This window comes from Apis laboriosa, unplaced genomic scaffold, assembly GCF_014066325.1.
Source record: "Apis laboriosa isolate Shangri-la unplaced genomic scaffold, ASM1406632v1 scaffold16_cov148, whole genome shotgun sequence".
In the NCBI taxonomy this organism is placed as follows: Eukaryota; Metazoa; Arthropoda; class Insecta; order Hymenoptera; family Apidae; genus Apis; species Apis laboriosa.
The window spans coordinates 2,177,600-2,190,911 of record NW_025222129.1 but is presented as its reverse complement, the minus strand read 5'-3'; the positions used below and the strand labels follow the sequence as shown (position 1 = coordinate 2,190,911).

At 46.7% G+C, this 13,312-nt stretch overlaps 1 protein-coding gene across 1 annotated transcript in view; it reads left to right on the top strand.

Annotated features, from left to right (window-relative positions):
• Positions 1-7,385: 7,385 nt before the first annotated feature.
• Positions 7,386-13,312, top strand: part of LOC122711126 (zinc finger protein castor homolog 1-like) — a 110,834-nt gene continuing 104,907 nt past the window's right edge. The window contains exon 1 of the mRNA XM_043929591.1: positions 7,386-7,424. The gene's annotated coding sequence lies outside the window, so the exon portion shown is untranslated. The remainder of the gene's footprint in view (positions 7,425-13,312) is intronic.

The window sequence follows — 13,312 nt, the reverse complement described above, 5'->3', positions numbered from 1 at the left end:
AATTTTCGAACCACGGTCGCCATTGTGCCCCTAGGGACATCCTCCTATTCAACCGATATAAATTGCGTAACCGCAAGCAACCCTGTCGTCACATTAAAGAAGCATTCGGCGAATTCCCCCCTTTGGAAAAGGGGGCGCGTGAAAATCTTGTACGTTCCACCGTCGAGAAAAAGGCGATCCGTTGCGAATCGTCCGAGGATCGTCGTCGTCGTCGCACGAAATCGATCCCTTTCCGGCCTTCTCGCGACTTCGCGTCAGCTGTTTCCATTGAGAAACGTGTGTTTGTCCAACAGATTTCGACGAGGATTCACCAAGATTTATAATAATATAAACGGCCGCTCCGCCACGGACGGTTTCCGAATTTAGAAAGCGGGTATCAGAGCGGTGGTGAGGTAACGATCGAATGACTGTGCGGATTCGCGAAACCGATCGCAATTTAAATTCGAAAGTATCTTCTCGCCCGCTCCCGGAACTCGTGCACGCCGTTTGAAATGACACTTCGTATCGATCACACCGATACACGTGTACGCATACGTAAACGTACACAGGGTGGGGACCAGGTGTCGGCAATCTTTCGTCGCGCAACAAATTTGCTCTCACTTTTATCAGATTACAATTTGGCGATACACACACACACACATATATATATATATATATATATACATATATATATATACATATAGACAGAGAGAGAAAAAGAAAGAAGAAAATGGCGTGAAATTCGTTGCAGCCTAGATTATCGCGAAAGATATTAACCGGTGGAACGATTCGAACGCTTCACCTTATATATCTGGTTCATCGAGGCGTCTAGATGCCGCACGCACGATGAGATCGCGGCGAGTTTGAAATGGGAGTTGAGCAACGTACGATCAACGCTACGAATAAATCATCTCGCGAGATCGCGAGACAATAGGGTTCCAGAATTCGAGAGCACGGCGAAACCCCACCCCATTGATTCGCGAAAAGGCGAGCTAGTGTGCTCGACCCGTGTGTGGAGTAGAGTAGTCCGTATCCGGTCCGTGGCCGCGTGCAGACGCAACAGTTTCTCCCGTTGGGGCACGTTTTACGGAGAAAAGAAGGAGTAAGCATAATATTGATATAGCCGGTGCGGGAGGCGACGTTGATATCGTCGGAGCGATACCACCATGCTCGCTGTCCGCCGGACACCGATGGCCTTCCACTCGTCCTGCCGTCCCTTCTCATCCCTGGAAACTCGCCGGCGGCTTCCCTTCGCCGCGCTCGTCTCGCATCCCCCACCCTTTCCCGTCGGGGCCCCCAAGGCCCAGATAACGCGAGCATTCGTGGCGTGGGCGAGCAACCGTACGCGGCTCGGATTTCTGCAATTGCACGCTCGCCCCTTCCCCTCCGTTTCGCCTTCGGTATTTCGCTCGATCCCTCTTCCCCCTTCCCCCCCCCTCCGGAGCGGAGAGGAGGGTTCCGGCCAAGAGATGTTCTCGTCGCGGCGCGGCCGATCATTTCGAGATTTCGCGTCATCGAGACGGATTGTTGGAGGATTTTAAGGGGGGGAGCGATAATCTTTCTTGCGGTATAGGTGCAACGTGTACCAACGCGTCGGTCGCGGTGTGCGGCCGACAAAAGGCAGCTGGCCGCAAACGATATCCGCGTTGGCCTCTTCCGCGGCTGAGCCACAGCTGGTGGTGGTGGCCAGGTAAGCGTAGGTAGGTCAGTTTCCACGGGGGGATATAGGTTTCACCTGTTTCGGACGATGACGTCCCCTCCCTTTGGAAAACTCGGTGGACACGGAGCAGCGAAATCTCTCGTGTCTCGTAAGTTGGAATATGGAAGAGTAATTTAATTTAGGGGGTAAGGGAGGATGGCGGACGATATTTATCGTTCCGTTTTCGTAAAGAGAGAGACTGGTTTCTGGAAGGAGCGAAAAATACGGGCGGACCGAGAATCCGACCTGTTAATAACCCAGACGGATCATAAGTCAAGCCGGGTGTCTACCTGCGGCGCGACATTTCACGCGGCCTGTTCTCGGGCAGGTACAATGCAGAAGGCGGTTGCCCACACAGAGGCCCGGCTTACACATCCGCCGAGCGATGTAAACTCGCTCGGTCGGTATAAAGTCCTCCCGGTACTGTTCGCGATGGCGACAAGGCCAACGCTCGTATTTCAATCCCCCGTGAGTCGAATTCGAGTCACGGCTCCCTATCTACGGAGCTCGATAACGGAATTCTTTCGCCCATTATCGCTCAATCTTTCGCCCGCCTCGATGTGGCAGAAGAGGGGGGAGGGAGAAAGAGAAAAGCAGGTTCCGGTGTTCCGGTATCGGTATCGATAAACTCCGTGATCGTTGGAAATTTCGTGAATTACTGGCCCATTGTTCGACTAGATCGGTTTGCAAATTTTTCCACAAACTTTTCGTTCGTCCGACTTGTTAGCGAATGATAACATAAATCAGGCCGATCCTGTTTTCTTACTCTACCGTGAAATAAAACGCACGCGTATCTTTGAAAGTATCTATATCGTGTGCACCGGGATACCGAAGGAAACCGAACCGAACCGAACCGAATCGAACCGAGTCGAACCGAATCGAACCGATTCGAAAAAAAAAAGGAAAATAAGGAAGAAAGAAAGAGAGAAAGAAAGAAAGAAATCTTGAAACGTTTATCGTCTAACGTTGGATTTTCGAAGAGACGGTTGGACGGAATCGGAGAGGAAAGCGGAGCACGCGTTTACACAGCGGGCCACAATTCATTTCTCAAAGCGATGCAAAGCGGATGCTACTCGGCGTCCCACGGAAGCGGTTCATTGATCATCGAACGAGCGCTCCTATTTAAACCGAAGCTCCTTTCCTCGGTGAAAAAAGTTAACCCCGTGGTTGCTCTTTCGTGATCGGCACATGCGCCAATTGGCAGCTGCCATTTCGCTAACGAAACCCGAGACGTCCTTCGCTGATTTATCGGCTGATTAGCATATAGGTTGCTGGGGTTCCACGGAGGGGGGTTCCACGCGCATCGACGCGTGCATCGAAGCAGCGCCCCTTTGAATTTGGCGCTTCGATCGGGAAAGCGAGAAACTTGACAAAGATGGACGAAGGAAAACTCGGAGGGACACGAGTTTCGAAGATTGCATATCCGGCACTTTCAATTAGGTATATCGAAGGAAAATTCACTTATCTCCATCCAATTATCCCGGAATAAACATTCCCGTCCCGAATGATTCGATTAACGTCGAACTCCGGGTTGCAGAGGCGACGTCAGGGATCGGCGATCGATTTATCTCGCGAGGCGCGAACGCCGCAGCCGTGTTCCCGTTAAGCAACAATTTATCAACCGGGCACGGCGTTAATGTATTCGTAAAAAGGCTCGCAGCTGCTCCCCGAAGCCAGCGTGTCTCACAATGAAACAACAACGCCGTGGTACAACATGGCCAACAGGGGTGGTTCGATTTTTCGCGCGACAAAAGTGGTAACGAAAAAAGAGAAAAAAAAAAAAAAAAAAAGAAAGAAGAAAAGAAAAGAAGAGGACGGATGACTGGAAAATGGCGGAGGAAGAGAGGAGAAGAGAGGAGGCGAGAAGGTAAAAAGAAAACAAAAAAAAAAAAAAAAAAAAAAAAAAAAAAAGAAAGAAAAGGAGAGAGAGAAAAGGCAACGATGGGCTTTTCAATCGACGATCAATGAAGCGCGTCCGCGGGATTAAAGGTCCAATGGAGAGGAGATAGATCTAGATTCGCGGTACTGGCCGAGCCAATCGGATCTGGTTCAAGGAACCCTGGGGACCCGCGGCTGTATTTGCAATGCAAAGCAGGCGACCGTGCGTCCGTAGCTACCGACCAACGAGGACCCCGCACACGCCATACGTTCTCTTCCTTCGAAACGCGTCGTCCTCCTCTTTGTCGCTCCACGACACATGGCTACGTTCGATTATTTAGATATGCAGATGATCCCGCGGAAAGAGCGACCGGGACACGGAATATACGAAGGGGATCCACAGGACGGATGGACGGAGAAATATGCGGAGAATATGGGAAATCTCTTTCTTTCGAAACTATCGGTAATTTTTAAACTCTCTTTTTAAACGTTTTAAACGTAAAGAGTAGAGTAGATAAAACGGAGTGGAAAGATAGAGAAATATCCCGATCGTCGATACCGTGAAGGGGTTGCTTCCCTCCCCTCGCTATCCGAACGCTACCCATTTCCAGCGGAGGGATCTCATTGTTGGCCAGGAATTTGCATGTCGACGCACTTTCCGACGCGTGTTCACGTTCGAGGGATGGGAAGGAGTAGGAGCGCAATGCCCCCACCGAACGGAGGGATGCTCATTTTTCGGGCATATGCGCGCCGTACTCCGCCGTTCCATAGGCGGGTGTCATCGACACCGACCTCCACGCCGACCCTCCGTCCTCGACTTCAGCACCGATTTTCTTCGTGATTTATCGTCCCTTGGCCCGTCGCTCGTTTACATATCGTTCCGAGCCGCTCCTTCTCCCTCTCTCTCCCTCCCTCTCTCTCTCTCTCTCTCTCTCTCTCTCTCACTCTCCCCTCTTCCTAGTGACACGCGTGTCAACTAACGATTTCCCGTTTCGCAATGTTCCCGCGATGGAACGGTTCAAGTCGTTCGTTGCCGTCCATAAAAATCGTCGAGTTTATCCTTCGATCCTACGCTTTATCAACGATTTAACGTTTAACGTTTAACGCAAATTTGATAAATAATTAATTTCGTTTCGCTTCGCTTCCTATTTCCTACGAACGAGCCAAGATTACCGCGATTCTTCACGATTTCAAGGCTTTTTCGATTAACAGCCGGAAGATTTGCCCGTATGCGTAACAAACAGGAGTAAAGTTTAACGGTACTCGTTTAACGTCGGCGCTCTTTTACCCCGCCCCGTTGACAATTAAAACGCGTTTATTGCCGGCAATTTGCCAATCATCGGGTAAAATAAATGCCGGCAATATCGTGGACGAGATACCGCTATAATTGTATAAACGAAGGAAGAAAGAAAGGAAGAAAGGAAGAAAGGGAGAAAGGAAGAGGGATCACGCTTTATCTCCGCCCGTTTTTTCACCTTTTGTTCCCCTCCTCGATTTTCTTCTCTCCTTTTTGCTTCCCTTTCCGCCGGATTCGTCTTCACCCGGCGTGTCGACTGTCTCGATTATCGATCGACCACCTTGACGACGGCTTGGGAATTAATTGGGACGACCTCGTTAGCGGCGGATATCGACGACCATCGAGAAAGAGATCCGAGGGGTTTTCGTTTGCACCCGTAAAAAAATCCTGCTCTTTTATTTGGCCAGGTAGGAGAGGGCCGTGCCAGCCGTGGAACGAGCAGCTGCTCGAATCAAAAATTTATCCGAAACGAACTTTACCGGATTTCGTTCTCCCCACCACTCTACGAACTCTGCGACTCTACGAACCGCGAATTAAGTTAACCGAGAATATCGAGAGAACATCGAAATCGTCGTCGTTCCGTCCAATTAAATTTCGCGTCTCTCCCTCCAATTGGATCGAAGATGGAGCAAAAGGAAAAAAAAAAAAAAAAGAGGAGCGACGTATCAGACGTCTCTGGTTGGGAGTCTCATCCACGGTATAATTATCATTCGACCGATTCGATTTAGCGAATCGTATTCTCGGGTGGCGAGCGCGCTCGCGCGGGCAAAAACGTGGCGCGTTGAAACGGAGGAAGAAAGGGGAACGGAGAATAGAGTTGTAAAGCGAACGACGAGAGCTGCCAGTTTTTCCGAACGTGTTTCCTCCGCTGGACTCGTGCAGCGGCTCGTGTAGATCGCTCCGATGCACGCACACGAACGGATGCACGTTCCACCGCACGACACGGTAGACGTTCCAGGTTTTATCGCGCTGTAAAACAATCGTAGGGTGTCCCGTAATGATCGTAGAAACTTTTATAGACGCGGAGGAGTCGAGCCAGCGGAGACCTATCGGGGAGAGTTTTCAAAATCTGATCTCATCCGCGAAATTATCGCGAATAAAACGTCTTCGTTCGCGAAAATCGTCTTACGAACGCGTACTACACTTTGTTACGTTGCAATTAAATTCGAGCGAATTACGATTCTCAATTGGATGAATTGCAATTTGAGACGCATCGAAGACCGATACTTACACGTCTTCCATAACTCGCAGCGTGAAAGAAACGCGCTTCCTAAATCATCTTGATACTCCTGGCCAATAATTCATAAATGTCTATCAAGTTTTTCCCTCCGTCTCGTTCTTTGTAGCTGTAAGCGCCTCGTGGGAATAAAGCCAAAGGCGGAATAGAGTCGTAGACTCTGCCAGTTTTTCCTCAGTTCGAGGTTCTAGCGGTCGATTCTCGCGTGGACACGGCCTATCTTTCCTTCATCTTCTCTACCTCGTTCTCTCCTTTTCCTTCTGGCTTCTCTCCGCGAGGCAGCGTACGTGTGCGTGTCTTCCACCGAGAGAAGCGACACGCGTGCACACGGCCGAGTTGGAAGCGCGAACGCGAGGGGGACACGCGCTAACCTGAAACGTCCCGTGCATACGAGATCGCCGCCGTTTTCACGAACACGTCCTCGCCTCTTGGACACGCAATAACTCGGAGATATCGAGAAAGATCTTGTCATCGCACCTCCCCTTCGGCTTGTCAGTGTGTCAGCCGATGAGAATGATTTGTCAGTCTCTCGAAAATGACGACGTGATTAAGGGAAAGACAAGTGACTACCGAAAGAAACGTTTGTTTTCTTTTTTTCAAGCATTCGTTGCGATGTCGCAATGTTTCTCGTTGTTAAACTATAGATGATTTCATCGAATCTTTTCTATCGTTACGAATATAATTTTGGCATGATAATGAAACGTAGAAATAAATGTAAGGTTATATATATTTCGATTAACTCTTTCATAATTCTATTAATTATGGAAGATTCTATTAATATTTTATTGATATATATAAAATCATAAAAAATATATTCTATAATATTATAAGAGATTCGATCATATTTTCATCGATAGTTTACGAAATCAATTATTCATTTATTCTGTAAAAATTCTTCATAAAAACTATTTATTTATTACTTATTATTTATTTTTTAAAATTAATACATATATAGAATGAATATTTATAACAATTACTCACCAAATATTCCTTATTCACGTTCGTAAATCGAAAGAAACTGAAACTATAACCTTTAAATGCCTCGAGAGAATAGGAAATATTATGAAACGAAGCGAGCGTTGAATTCGGTGTAATTCGTAAATTTTCGCGACATTTCGTATTAGTTCGTAAATGGTTGCCGGACGAGGCGGCACGCGGCGTATCGCGTTAATTTATTCTCGCGTATTTGCGTGTAATTTTGTGAAATTTTTCAATCCTTTCGCTCGTATGCGTGTGTATGTGTTTGTATGTGTATGTGTGTGTGTATGTGTGTGTGATCCAGCGAAGAAAGCTGAACATTCGGGAGATGCAGCTACGATCGTTGTATCAATATCGTGAGTACAATTTTTTGGTATTTTATTGCGTATTAGAGAACGCTCATCCCTCGCGTTCAATATGGCGGCGCATTGTTGTATCTCAAGACATCGATATTCAAACGTAACGAATCACTTTCGAAACGTAGTATTTTCGTTGATACGCATTTTTAGGATAGGTTTTCCCCTTCGTATATTGCGTTTAAATAGTTTCTTGCGTTTATTTTTAAGCGATACGATAAGATGTCGGCCCTTCTTAAAGGTTATAAACGCTTTCAAGATCGTATTAATAATGAAATTCCTTCGTTATCGGGAAATAAGTGCATCGAACGGGTTCTAACATTTTGTTCGATGAATTTACATTACGCACACACGAACGCTTAATACCAGAGCACGTATCAACGAATAAAAAGTGTTTTAACGAGCAGATAATATTCCGAAGCGAAATCGGTAGCCCAACAGCTACCATCTTGATAGTACGGTATCGCGTGGGTGGTTCGCGCTCTGCGTTCTCGAGTTATCGCGATTTAATCGAACGCGAATTACACTGGTTATTGAGTGATCTTTAAAAAATCTAAGCCGGGAGATCTCGTTGGTTATTATATTGTCCTTGGAGTTAGCTCGATAACATGGTCAGTGTGCCGTCGAGGCTGTAATTCGTGTATCGATAGAATTCCTAGAACTCGAGCTACTTTCCAATTCGTCGAATTCTCCTCGTAAACGTTTAAATAATTTATCTGGTATTGTCATAATTGCCAACGATCGATAAATATCATTCCCTCGACGTTTACGTTTCCTTCCTATTCCCATTCCCATTGGACCATTTCCCATTAATTATTTCAATTTTTTTAATCCGTATGACTATTTTACGATAACATAGCGATCTTTCGCTATGTTAAAGTCGGGCGAAATTTCTAAGCTTTGAAAATCCAATGTCAAGTGCGCGTATCGTTCAGTACACGAAAGCTTAGAGCCGGTCGCTTCTGGAACTTAAATAAACTCGCATACATCGCTATAAACGAGCACCCGCGTGCTCGTACGCTCGTGGCACACGCAGGTGGGTGCGTGCCAGTGTGTTCTGCGTTCCATTGTCGCGGATGTGTTGGGCATGAAAGAGGCGTGTTGATTCGCGCGCTCCTATCCTAATTCCATCGAGCCGGTGCTTCTCCTATCTCGATCTAAAAAATTCCGAAAATTTCAAGATTCCCCCTTCCTTCGTCCCTCCTCGAGAATACAGTTGTTAAAACAACCGCGATCCTCTCCCAGGCGAATCATCCGTGTAAGAGGTTTCGTACCTCTTCGACAGGCAATCACGTTAAACTGTTTTATCTGGTAGAAAGTTATAAACATGCTATAGCCAGTACCTGGTGGCCGATGTTGGCGATACACTCATCGGTAGCGCTAATAGCTACCGATGTTAAATCAGAATTAAACTCGGCGAGTGCTTTGAAATGGCGATTAGATAGATCCTCGGAGTCGTGTCTAATAATTTTCTCACGAAGATACCTGCGCACGTATAGCTCCGTAGAAAATTGTTGAATTTTTTTTTTATTCTTTTTCTTATTTTGCCATATCCGTATACCCGTCCAATTCTTCGCGAATCTTCGCGAATAAAGCAAGATTATCGAAACGAAAGCAATATATATATATCCGATATCCATTTTCGAAACTTCGAAACTTCGAAACTTCGATGGATATCTGGATCGGGTTCTCCCATTCGATTGGTCGTCCCTGGGACCCGGTCTATTCTCTCCGGCCTACTCGGTATTCAATTTTAACCGGGTGCAATTTGTCCGTCGCGAAATCGAATGCAACTGGTTGCGTTAACCGAAAAAGGTCACGGTTTTTCGCAAACTGTCGTCCCCTCGTCGCGTTTCCCTACCGACGATCGATTTCCACAAAAGAAACACGGCGGGGCACGCGCGGTTGATAGAGTATGATAGCTGCATTCCATCGGTTGCAACATGTGTGTCATACGAGACGTGCTTTGATTTTCTATCGTTTCGATCGGATCGCCGTGACTTATTTACGGCTCGCGGAGCCCGCGCCCTCGGACAAGCCGTAAAACGGAATTAATGAGCCGAGTTTAAGCTGATTTTCAGCGACTGTCTCACCCGACGCTGCTGCTAGACCGTCTCCTAATCGCGGTGGCCGAGGTTTCCGATTTCTGTTCCGGTTTTTTCGATCCATCGCGCTCGAGGTGAAAACCTTCTCCTTGGAAAAAAATCCTCCTCTCCGATAATTTCGATACGAAATTTAAAGATATCTTTTATCTTGGAGTCGAGACGCGACGAGGAAAAAATTTCGAAATGGGAATAGGAAATAGAGCGTATAATAAAGATCGGGCGAGACAATGGTTGGCTGGATTTTAGACAATTTGTCGGCGAGCAGTTATACGTCCGGGTGAAAGAAACGATATCGATGGTAATTCCTTTCTATTCGTAAGTATTGAAACAAACGGGTGGAACTCGGTGTGTTCGAATCCGATGTTATTCGCGTTCCTCGACACCGGAGGACGTCGAATTTGTCGCCTCTAAGCTCGGCGATCGCGCGAGCAAGATAAATCGTTGCGAAACGAGCCTGTTGTTAAATAGTTTAGCGTCGTTGTTGGCACAATAACGGATGGCCGCGCATTTCGCAACAGTGACTCGCCGGTGTCGTAAATTTTGTTTGAAAAATAATTCCTTCCCGCGCGAGCGGATCCGCGTACAAGGCGCGTTGGCGCGCATTTAACTTCTTTTCGCTCAACTATTTCGATAATAAATATTTTACGAACGTCGCCGTGCGTGCTCCTCGCAAACGGCAGCAAATATTGCATTTCCTCGACCGATCGAGGTATCGCCGATATTCGTTGAATTAACAATAAGTATGACACGGCTAAGCAGGCCAACACGCGAGCGATTTTTCAACTCGAACCAACGAGTCCACGTTTTCTGTAGACGTTGCACCATTTTCTACTCGCGATTTTACATTTTTCTTTACATTTTTTTTTTCCATCTTTTTTTCTCTCCTTCTCCACTACTATCGAGATATATCTATCGGGTCATCGAGCAAGATCGATCGAACTGGAGAACAATTCGCAGCGTTACGTATATATATATATATATATATACAAGATTTGTTCCCGACAATGTTTCACTTTTGTATCTATCGCTCGAGAATAAAATAACGCGAAGAATCGTGGCGACCGGGTTGGATACGATATTTTCCAATAAGGCGTTCAAGATATATATATATATATAAATGCAAACATTACCATTCCCGTTTAACTACGAACCACGTATTTCTGCTCATATAACGAGTTTTTATTGTCTCGTTCTTGCCCGCGTTATTCAGGCATAATGGTGGCGCACGATTGCGACACGGCTTTCATGAACGACGAAAGAAATTTATGATCGTACATTTTAAACGGCGATGCAGGGGAGTCGTTTTGCATACATCACGGTCACGACGCGTCCACTTTTCACGAACGGCTGCCGGAGTTACGATACGATTATTATTTTCGAAAGGGAAATCCCTCCTCCCGAAATACGAAATATACGATCGAGTGGCATCGGGACGAGAGAGAGATTCGATACCAGCGACGTTGTCTCCTTTTTTATCTCTTTTAATTCCATTCACTCGTTTATGGTATTATTCGTGGTGTATTTATTCGTGGAATAGACGTAGCGCCGTGACAGCGGAACACGCGCGTGTAAATACGTGGCTACGTGGTACGAACAAGCTCGTTCGATAATCTTAAATATCCACTAATTCACCGAATCACCGTTTACCGAGGGGGGGGGGGCTAATCTGATGCACGACCGGCGTGGTCGCATCAATTTCATTAACCCCGCACCATCACGAAAAAAATGGAGAGTCGTAAATTAAAAAGCAGACCCGAGAGAAGTGTCCACTATCCGGTAGCTTCCCGACCACTTAAGCCTCGACCACGCATGCTTAGTTAATACTTGGTTAATACCGCACACGCTTCGAAAAATTGGAAAAATTCAAATTTCTATGAATATAATACGTATAATATATACGTATAATTTATAAACTCGGACAGACGATAATGATTTTACAAATGTTACGATTTTTCTTTTTTCTTGTACTTTGAAGTTAATCCCAAAGTTGATACGAATTGGAATTGGAATTTCTCGTAAACTATCGTAAAGGGAGAGAAGGCGAAGTTTGGAGCGGATTCGAACGGGGCAAAGAAGCGTGAAAGGGGCTTAAGGAAGGTTGGAGTATCGGAGTTATACTTATGCGTACACGGTGTGTACCTGGCCGAGGCGGGTGGGGGAGGGTTGGGACCTCACAGGCACGATTAACACGTGTCACGCGTCACACACATACGCGCGTTCATCTATCTTTTCACACTTGCGCGTCGTCGTGCACGCGCACATAGGCGAGCGGCCACGTAGGTACGCGCACGCAGCAGTCCATATATCTACCTAACCCGCCACCAGTCACCATGTAGGACAATAAAGGACAGAGGTGGTACGTAACATTTCCATACATTCCTGGGCAGCAACGGGCCGGCCATTTAAGAATTTCTCGCCGTACTGGAACCGAAGTGAGGTCCCGTGCATTTCAATCGGCCGACACGCGCCAATTCTCGCCACGAAAATTCATCGCTGCGAAAAGAAAACGCGAACCATCGTCGCGATTCCTTCTTTCTGCCCGTTTTTCTCTTTCTTTCTTTCTCTCTCTCTCTCCGTCAGTATTCGCTCGGTCGGGTCGAATGACCCGGAAAACGAAATTCCTGAGCGGACTGTGTAAATCCTCCTCAATTTCGCGACGAATTCCAACCCAAGTCGTTCTAGACTCGTTCGCTCCGTTCCCGACTCTAAGGATTATATATACGCGTTTCTCGGGTTCCGGAATAAGAAACGGGTGATTAGGGGGAAATTTACATGAAGTGGCTGGCAGACGACTTATACGAATTACGTTTAATCCGTCCGATTCTTATTTAAAAGAATGAGGAGAGAGAGAGAGAGAGAGAGAGACGAGGCTGCGGCGGTCGCTTCGTTTCCAGGAGGAGCGCGGACATTCCTGTCCGGAGGAGGAGCGTTCGTTGCACTTGCCCGATTAATCAGCATAATACTAATTACGACAGCCGTGGCAGCTGCGTACGTTGGAAGGCGTCAGCTGGAAATCAGCTTTGAATAAGTCGGGTCGGGATAAAAACAATCGAGCGGTGTTCCGCGCGCGAAATTATCGGCCGTGTGTTTCCACGGCCGTTACACAGCCACAGGTTCGATCTATATGCGAGTGGAGTTCCGCGGGCATGCTTCCATTCACGAAGAAATCATGCGCGGCTGCGGAAATGAGCGACCGCCGTCTATATTTAACCTGTCGACTGACGACAGGAAGAGGCCTCAACGTGCGCGTCACATCGTTACACCGAAACGAACACGTTTCAAACCTTTCTCTCTCTCTCTTTTTCTCTCTCTCTCTCCCTTCTTTCTCGAAAATTTCTCCGCGCTTCACGTATCGTTACGATCTTTTCACGATCTTTCCAGTCCAGAATCGCAAACGTCCTCTTCTTCGTCTTCTCTTAAAAAGCGAGAAATATTATTAACGAGAAATTTTGTTGTCGTCGAACGAGAATATCTAGGATTGGAAATTGAAAGTGGAGAAAGGTGGAGGGTATATATATATATATGTATATATGTCTATTAGCAGAGACGTAAGGTTCATCTCAGACTCTCGATAGAGAATGAAAATAGTGAGGAATACGGACGCGAGAATGGTCCAGATCGCAAGGAGATGAATTGCCAGCATTGTCTTCTTATCTGACCCCGTGGTACGTTTGTTGTGAGCCCGAGCCGGTTTCTTTGCTTGGAAAAAATGATGGGGGCATTAGCGATCGGGTTTTAACGAAGCTTTCACCCGCGAGAATGGACAAAGGAGAAACGATACAA